Source organism: Heteronotia binoei, chromosome 9, assembly GCF_032191835.1.
Source record: "Heteronotia binoei isolate CCM8104 ecotype False Entrance Well chromosome 9, APGP_CSIRO_Hbin_v1, whole genome shotgun sequence".
Taxonomy (NCBI): Eukaryota; Metazoa; Chordata; class Lepidosauria; order Squamata; family Gekkonidae; genus Heteronotia; species Heteronotia binoei.
Genome location: NC_083231.1, coordinates 2234441 through 2243286, shown reverse-complemented (window position 1 = coordinate 2243286; position 8846 = coordinate 2234441). Strand labels below are relative to the sequence as shown.

At 49.7% G+C, this 8846-nt stretch overlaps 1 protein-coding gene across 1 annotated transcript in view; it reads left to right on the top strand.

The window, feature by feature from the left end:
- Positions 1 to 1168: 1168 nt before the first annotated feature.
- Positions 1169 to 8846, top strand: part of JAKMIP1 (janus kinase and microtubule interacting protein 1) — a 154691-nt gene continuing 147013 nt past the window's right edge. Inside the window, exons 1-3 of the mRNA XM_060246127.1 lie at positions 1169 to 1258; positions 3039 to 3117; positions 3968 to 4089. The gene's annotated coding sequence lies outside the window, so the exon portion shown is untranslated. The remainder of the gene's footprint in view (positions 1259 to 3038; positions 3118 to 3967; positions 4090 to 8846) is intronic.

Here is an 8846-nt window from a genome sequence, read left to right as displayed (position 1 = left end):
TTAACCCTCAAGGCTGCTAATTACCAGGGCATAATGGCCAGATACCAGCTGTCCCTGTGGGATGGCACTGCTCCCTATCTGCAAATGTTGCCAGAGGAAAAGTGCAACCTTGCCAAGCCCCTGGCACCAGAAACAGTGAACTCTCCAAACACCAGTCTCCCCTGCCAGACATACAGGCTGTGTGGCCCACAGACCGGCCGTGACATCATTACCCTGGTGCCATGCCAGGCTTCAGTGGCACTACCATGTGAATCCTGTGCCAAAGTCCTCCTGTCTAATGGAACTATTTAGTAGTAAGCAGCAATGTTCCCTCTAAGCTGAGTTAGTGTGAGCTAGCCTCTGCAAACACATTTTTGTCTCAGCTCAGGAAAAATGGCTCCAGAGCAAACTAATTGATGCAGCATCTCACCACTTTAATGTCAATGGCTCACAAAGCGGAATTTTTGCACACAAGACTCCACAGCTTAGAGGGAGCATTGGTAGTAAGCATGAGGAGGGCCTCACTAAAACGACCAAGGCAGGGCTGCAACCCTCCCAGGGTCCGGAAAGGGCAGCTCATCCCAGGCCCGGCTTGTGACAATCCCAGACTGGGCCTGGAACAAGGCGGGGCAGTGATGCTCTGTCTTTCTGATGGGGTGGGGGGAGAGTGGGAGGCTTCTGGAGTTCTGGCCCCACTGGTGGACCTCCTGATGGCACCTGGGGGGTTTTGGCCACTGGCCTGATCCAAGAGGGCTTCCTTCTCTTCCGTTCTTTCCCCCCGAGTAGGGGAGGCCAGCTGTCAGGACTGGGCGGGGGGGGGGGGGTGCTGCCTGCCTGCCTGCCTATAAGTCTCCCTCCCGGGCCGGGCCGGGCGTGGCGGCTCCGCATGTGCGGGCTGAGCTCCTCCTGGGGCGAGAAGGGCGGCGGCGGCGGAGGAGCTGGAGATGCCCCCCGCCCCTGCACGGGCGCCCTTGCCCTGCCCTGCCCGGAGCGTCCCGCAGAGCGGCCGGCTCTTGGGTGGCGGCGGAGGCGCGTCTGCCTGCTTCGCCCCTCGCGGGGTCTTTGGGGCGGCCTCCTCCTCCCTGCGCGCCGCACGTGCTGCTGCTGCTGCTGCTGCATTCGGCGCGAGGCCGGCCGGGCGGGCAGGCGGGCGGGGAGGAGGAGCCGCAGAGGCGGCGGCGGCGGCGGCAGGAGGAGGAGGAAGGCGCTCTCGCTCGCTCTCTTTCCCGGCGCCGAAGGGCAGAGGCGGCCAGGGGCGCGTGGCGGAGCCGCCGGGCGGGTAAGCGGCCGGGCTTGGCGGAGGAGGTGGGCAGGGCGGGGCGGGGCGGGTCTTCCCTTCCAGGCACCTGCTCGCTCTCTCGCCCCCGCCCCGGCCGCCTGGGCACGTGGGAGGCGCCTGGGAAGCGGAGCCCGGCGGGGCCCTTCGCTCCAACGCAGCCCCGGGCGGGGGGGGGGGGGGGGCTGTGGGAGGCATGGCGGGGAAGGGAAGGGCAGGGCAGGGCGAGGTGTGGGCTCCCAAGGAGGAGGAGGAGATGGGGGGACCGAGCCAAGCCCCCCCCCCCCCCCCCGCGCGTGCTGTCTGCTGAGGCTCTTCTTGCGTAACAGGCGGGACCCTGGGTTACCTTTCAAAAATGGCTGCATGCAGGAATCTCCCTCCCCAGCGGGCCCGCAGGTCTTCCTGCCTTTGCTCCGCAGTCATGTCGCAGAGGTTGTGGCGGGGCCTTTCCAGAGCCTCTTGGGGCTTGGCTAGGCAGAAGCTGCTGCTGAGACATCTTCTCAGCCGCCTGGGGATGCTACAGAACCAGGGCAGCCCACTTGCAAAAGCAGCTGGCTTCCAGAGGGGGTGGTGGGGTGTGGCTCTGGGTGCCTGCCTGCCTGCGAAGGACATTTCTGCTCAGAGGGGTGCGCTTTCTGAACAACTCTGGAGGGGGGCTGCTCTCCTGGTCATGGGGATGCCAGGCCAGCCCATCTCAGGAGGCCATGGAGACTTACAAAATCAGCATTGAGCAATGTGGTGCCATCTCATTTGGGTGCCTTGTGTGGTTCTCCAGCAGCCCCGTAGCCAGGATTTGAAGAATTGGGGGGCCGTGATTTTTTTCAGGGGGCACATAGTGGCCTCAACCTCCATGGCCTTCTGTCCTACCACCACTGAGGAGGAAAGCTGCCATACAGCCTCCCCCCTCCCCAAAGCTGCCCCCAAGGTGATCCCTTTCCACTCCTCTTCCAGCAGCTCTGGTGGGGAGCCACTCAGAGGTTTAGATACATGCCGCATGGTCTCCTGCCCTTACCTGTAGCATGATCCAGCTAGGCAAGCCTGGCGGGATAAGGGGGGGTGGGGGTGGAAGGCACCACCAAGTCGCAACTGACTTCTGGGGCTACAAGGCCTCCAATTCGGATTTCTTCCTGTTGGAGGGTGAGCCGAGGCTGCCCAAGAGCAGCTCCCACCCTCGCTCGGAGCTTAACTTTCAGTCCTGGTGCCCCCTTGTTTCTGCTTGTTGGCAGTCAGAGATTTCTTCCAGCAGAAGCAACATGGAGCTAAAGTTTCAGTCCTGGGCTCCGGAAGTGCCCCCTTGTTTCTGCTTGCTGAGGGGTCAGAGAATTCCTCCGGCCCCTAAGCAAGCAGAAGCAACCGCGTATGATCACGTCCCCTAAGTAAGCAGAAGCAACGGTGTTTGATGACGGTAGAATGGAGAAGGATGCAGCTGAGGCACTGGAGGCTGGTTAGGGGCCTCAAGTCAGGGGGCCTTGCCTAGCAGTCGGGGCTGTGCCCCCACAGGCCCCCTCGTAGCTACGGGCCTGTTCTCCAGGGATTTCCTCAACCTCTTTGGTAAAGGGGAATTCCTGGAGTGTCACTCGACAACATCAGTGTCCCTTCCAGGTGTCCATTTGGAAGTGATGTTGCTGCATTGAGCAACTCTTTAAGGTTCCCTGGTTTTCCTCTGCTGCTCCAGTGAGCACCAGTGTGTGTGGGGGGGAACCTGTGAAGCAAGCTCCTCACCAACTGTGGGCGCCAGTTTCATCCCTACTCCTGGCTTACGATTGGTGCTTTTGTGTTGTAGGCCACTTGGGGTTCTTTGGGAAGGATAGAAGAAGGCAAGGTTTCCAACTGTGGCCTGCAAGATGCCTTTGGGAAAGCTTGTAAGTAGAGCACAAAGACCGCAGTCCGGCCAGTGTGTTTCTATCTTCGGGTCTTCAAAGGCTGCCTACATTGTCCTGAACCCTGGCTACTGTGACCTGTAGCAGTGATTCCCAGCCTTTTCAGCAGAGTGACCCAGAAGTCAAAATTTACTGTATATGTTGACCTGCTTTAAAAAGAAAGGAAAAAGAGCATGCACAAATCAGTGAAACAGCAAAAGTCCGGGACCCAGAGTCCATGGCCCACTTTTGGGTCAAGACCATGCCTCATTTTGGCACGAGCTCACGGGAGCAGAGCTCCGGAGCTTCTAAATTTTATTGTGCTCTTTCTTGTTTAACCGCCCCCCCCCAAAAAAAATACTTGCTTCTGGGCTCTATTGTTCAAACCCCCTGTGAGAATTTTGCTGAGCTCTAAGGCTTGATAAACTTTCTGACATTTTCCCCCACAAAAAATGGGGAAATAACCAACAGATATAAAGCAGACAGATGGAAATCTTGATCATGCCACTGTGGCCACATAGGAGAAAGTAATTTTAAAAGTATGATGGGAGTAAGGTTTTATTATGACAATTATAATCTAAAAAGCATTTTAAGGTAGAGCTGATATAATTTAGTACACCTGGTGACGTCAGGGGTGTGTGGCATATGCAAATAAGTAGTGCTAATGAACTCTGGGACCTCTTTTTCGACTAAATGACCCCTGGTTAGGATTCACAAGATGGGAAATGGTGACTTATAGCTGTTGATGGTGTTAGAAAGTGCCATCAAGTTGCAGCCAATTTATGGCAACCTTGTGGGGTTTTTAAGGCAAGAAATGCTCAGAGATGGTTGGCCATTTCCTGCCTCTATGTAGGCTGTGGACTTCCCGGGTGGTCTCCCATCCAAACAGTGACCAGAGACGACCCTTCTGAGATCAGGCTACCCAGGTCAGGGCACAGCCACTGATAGACCTATACAAATCCCTGGATCTCCAAGGTACATATAATTTTTAAGATAAATTTCTCCTTTGTCTTTTCTTTCTAATAAACCTGTAATCAGCAAACTGCAGATTATGTAATGTTATCTAAGATGAGTGACTTTAGTTCTTTTTTACTTCTTAAAAATTCCTCCCCCCTAATTTCCAAAATGCTTAAACTGGGTATATTTGCTTCTTGATGAGGAAAAATGATTCCGTGTATGCTCAGAGGAAATTGCTCAAAAAGTGTTTACCTGATGGGAACCAAAACTGATTGCATTTGTAGCCAGATTCCATTACCTGAAACCTGTAATTTGTTTAGTCTATTCAGCCATTTTTGTCCAGCCTTTCTCTGAAGACTCCAGGTTGCTAACATGCCAATAGGTTGAACTACATTAAAATGCAAAAAAAATTCACAACCAATCACAGACATGTGGTGAAGCAGAGCATTCCTTACAGTCTCCAAATTGTCCCTCAAACTTAACAAAAGACCATCAGAAATAGGTTCAGCCTTACAGGCCTCCTGACCTCTGTTTTCATAGCTGTTTGTAAAATCTGCCCAGCCCCCCAATGTCAATGGTATATTGGTTCTTATATATATTAATGACCTTAGCATATGCTCAGAGGAACCTCTGTCTTAGCTCCCATGAGAGTAGCTACAAGACTGAGCCATGTGTCAGGTGGTCCCTGGGTCAAATCTTGTCTCTGTTGTGAACTCATCAAGCGGGCTTTGGCAAGCCTCTCACCACCCATGTGTGTAACAGGGCAGTACTAATATTCCTACAGAATGGTGGAAAGGAATACAGTGCCGTGATATAGTGATGTAACCCTCTTAAAGCACTATATAAATGTTAGGTATTGCCACAGGCATATCCCAGGATTCAGCTGGTTGCTAACCAGATTGCTGGGTGCCAGTGAAGCCGTCTAAGAAGCAAACTGAGTTGTTTTTCAGTGACTGCTGAGTTTAAAGTTGACGGAGGGTTCTGAGAGGTTCCATTTTCTGCTACAAACCCCCAGTTCTGCAGTCTAAAACTGGTGGCCAACATCTTTTGACTCTCAAGGCACCACATGTGGACAAACACATGGCTGAACCTGTCAGACTTTGGAACTTCAAATGAAAACGAACCATTTTGTTTCAAAAATTAATTCATTTATTTGAGAACTAGTGGTCTGGGATAGAAGCAGATTGAGTTTGATATATTCCAAGGCTGTGCCTGGTGTTTTGTAGAGTACATGAAAGCAAAACAATAAAACCATTCTCACACTTCGAGAGACAGTTGTCTGTTCCCATACTCCCTTATCTCTTTCCCAAGGAGGGAACCCCGCTGGTTACCTTGGGGCATGCCAGCTTCAAAGGCTCAAGGCATTTGTTAGCGCCAAGCGAAGAATTCCTCTCCTTGCGGTTAGCAACTGTCCCTTCCTGTTTGAAGTGCAGATCTTTATTCCCAGGGTTAGTAATAGCGTACAAGATGGCGTTAGTTAGGGCAAGGCAATACATCTACTCATGGCCTAGCTATATGTGAGTTACAATGTCTGACAGCACCATTTGCAAGGCTGCTGCATTCTGTGTCAGGAACGGATTGAGAAGCAGCACTGACTCTGGCATTGGGAAGGTGCCTGGAGAGCCACAGCCATGCTGGGAAGCAGGAGCACGTGCTGCTGGTGAGAATTCTGTGCAAGTGGGAAGCAGAGATTCTTTTCTTGGGGAGTCAATCAGTCAGTACCTGTATTGGGCAGACTTATATTTCTGTTTCCCATAGGCCACAATTTCTCTCATGCTCTGCTCCTTGCTTGAATCTGCTCTTTCCCTGAATTTGCATGTCTGGATGTCAGAGTGACTTTCTCACTTGTCCAGCCAGAGCCTGTTTCCCCTTTTAACCTCCTCCTGGCTTCCACAGGGAGAGGGGGTTACGCTCTTTCCCTGGAGTTCGCGGCTGGGTCTTCTTCTTGATTAATTTTTTTCCCATCTCGCTTTTCAGTACAAAATACACAACAGTTTGCAATAAAGCGCAACTAGAATTAAAATTGTAGACTGGGTACCTGATCATGCTCACAATTTCTGGAAATAATAGTGAAGAATATTTGTTTCCATGCCATGAAAAGTGCCCTTCTCCAACCCCAGAAATCAGCTCTGTAAATGCCAGCCACACCTTTCCCCCCCTGGAATCTTGCCAATTCTAGACAGGATAAGATGACTTTAAGGTAATGCATTATTGAGTATATGCACATAAAAGAAAATGCTTTTAAGTAGCCCAAAGTCGTCATATCTCAGAAAGTGAAATAGGGTCAATTCTGGTTAGTTACTTGGATGGGAGACCTCCCAGGAATCCCACGGAAACCTCTCTTGCCCTTTGGGTTGCTGTAAGTCAGCTGTGACTTGACAGCACTTCCCCCCCACCACTATGATCTTCTAAATATAGCAACCTTTGTGACAGAAGTGGTTTTAAAATAAAATCCGTTTTAACTGCTGAGTGCAGTTTGTGAGGCGGTTGGCTGTGGGGTGCAGTAGGTGAGGAGAGGAAGCCCCCAGAAGGGATTCAGGTGAGGTTTCTGATGTCCTCACATAAGGAGGTTCACAGCCCTTCTCTTTGCAACAGCTAGTGCTGCAGGGGTGTCTTCCCTGTGTCCTGTATGAAAGAGTTCTGCACAAAAAGGTTTTTGAACCAGTGTCTGCACGAAAACACATTTTTAAAAGCCTGGAATTGTTTCTGCTTGGCCACATGAGACTGCTGCTAATTCCCTGCTACACAACATGAGCCTTCATGCGTTTCCTTACGTTGCTTAATGAGGCTTGTTCTCAAGTAAACGCTTAAAGAGTTAAGTGTCGCCCAATATATTTCCTGCTTGAGTGACTGCCCTTTGAGAGCAGCCTTGCTCATTCCTGTTTGCTTTCTGGTTGTTGCTGCCCTAGGAGGAAGTGGTACTTGGAGTGTGACAGCTTCCTCATCACTTTCAGTTTTTGTCTGAAGGTTCAGCCTGTGCTAGAATGGCTGGTTGTAGTTACTGCAAAACTCACCAGCTGAGGGCAAATTTCTTCCAAAGCAATAGTCAGGCTTGTTCATGTTAGCACTCCTTATTTTAAAAAGAAGCACGTTATTTTCTGTAGCAAAGTGACTTTGCTGAATATTTATTTAACACTTCTTCAGATCAAAACCCAGTATGATCTGGATCGGCTCTCAAAATTGACCCTAAACCGGAAGAAATGAGTTGTCTGCTCAAATTGTGTTGAAATGAATGTGCTTTTTTGCCAGGTGTGTACAGTTATTGCTGGAAATTGCAACTACATTGATGTCTTGCGTCTATATCGTAAAGATTGTTTCAGCTGATGATTATTTTTACTTGGTAGTGGAACGTTTTTGACAAGTGACTCTTTTACTTGATGCAGGTATTTAAGCTGATTTCTGTGATGTGGGGAATACTTAGACTTAACAAGCCACCTTTCCCTGACTTTTGAATATAATTTTGGTGGAAGGAACTTAGTTTTGAATGTGTGATTGCACTAAATACTGCAATATCATCCGTAGCCAATCAAATGTATGTGTGTACGCACTGCTTTCCAAGTTGTAATTTTATTTTAAGTAAACAACAAGGAAGCCAGAATACCCAGAACTGAAAAAATACAGACTTGGAGAAAATGAAAAGAATGGCTATAATCCCAACAGAAAATCTATTTCATTGTCTCTCCCCCTCACCCCCGGCCCATGCTTGCACTCTGTAGATCACAGTGTGCAAAAAGTGAAAACCACAGACCTTTCAGATGCCTTAGAGCTGGCTTTTTCTGGACTTAGCAAATACGTTAGCGAAAGAAGCTATGTTCAGTTAAAACATAGTTAAAACATATATTTTATACCTGAAGCAGAAGTGTCTAGCAATTGAGCCATAGATCGGCAAATGAATGCTTTTTGAAACCTTAATAGCGTCTTGTCTTGATTAAAAAAATGTGAATATTCAACTCCTGTGCAATATTCTGTAGGGTACTGATAGAAAATCCTATTAGAGGTCATTAAAACAAGAGCTTTTACTTTGTCAGCAGTTTTATAATATGGGGAAAGACGTAAGCCTTAGTGAACCTACAGTGGGATTTCTTTCAAGCTCTAATATTATAATACATTAGACTTGTATCAAAAGTGTTCCTGGGTCATTTCCAGCATGGACAGCAGGAAACCTCTGCGGTAAATAGGAGCATCCAGAGGACATTGAGACCAACTTGTCTCTGGCTGCTCTTGTGTCAGAATCTAGGCTTAGTCCAAGCTGAATTCCAGGGTCAGAGTCAAAGTTCAGTCCAAAGGTCAGTTACCAAGAAAGCAGAGTCCAGTTCAGAGCACTATGCAGGAAGCAAGGTCTAACAGTCTGAGATCATCCTCAAGTGCAGGGAGGAAGAATCAAGAGCCGGTCCAAGGGTCACAGGAATAGAGCAGAGTTCAGAACTGTGATCGCTGAGTCAAGAGCTTGGTTCCACACTGAGCAGTCTCCTTTGACTGGCTTTTATAGGCATCTGCTGGAAGGTCTTTCTTGCAGCCAGCTGCTTGGGAGTAACTCTGCAGCTATTCACCATCAGCAAGTACCTGGCAATGGGCCATTCTAAGTTTTCATCTGTGGTGCTCAAAGGGTGTGGGTGAAACTGGAGGGCTGGTAAGGACCACCTGGGTTTCCTCTGTTGGAACAGAGCTGGAAGGTGTTGGTGGCTCTGCATCAGCTGGTAGCTGTGAACTCTGACAAGCCTGAAGCTCATCTTGCTTGCCAGTTTCTGCTAGTTCAGAGCTGATTTCCTGAGGCT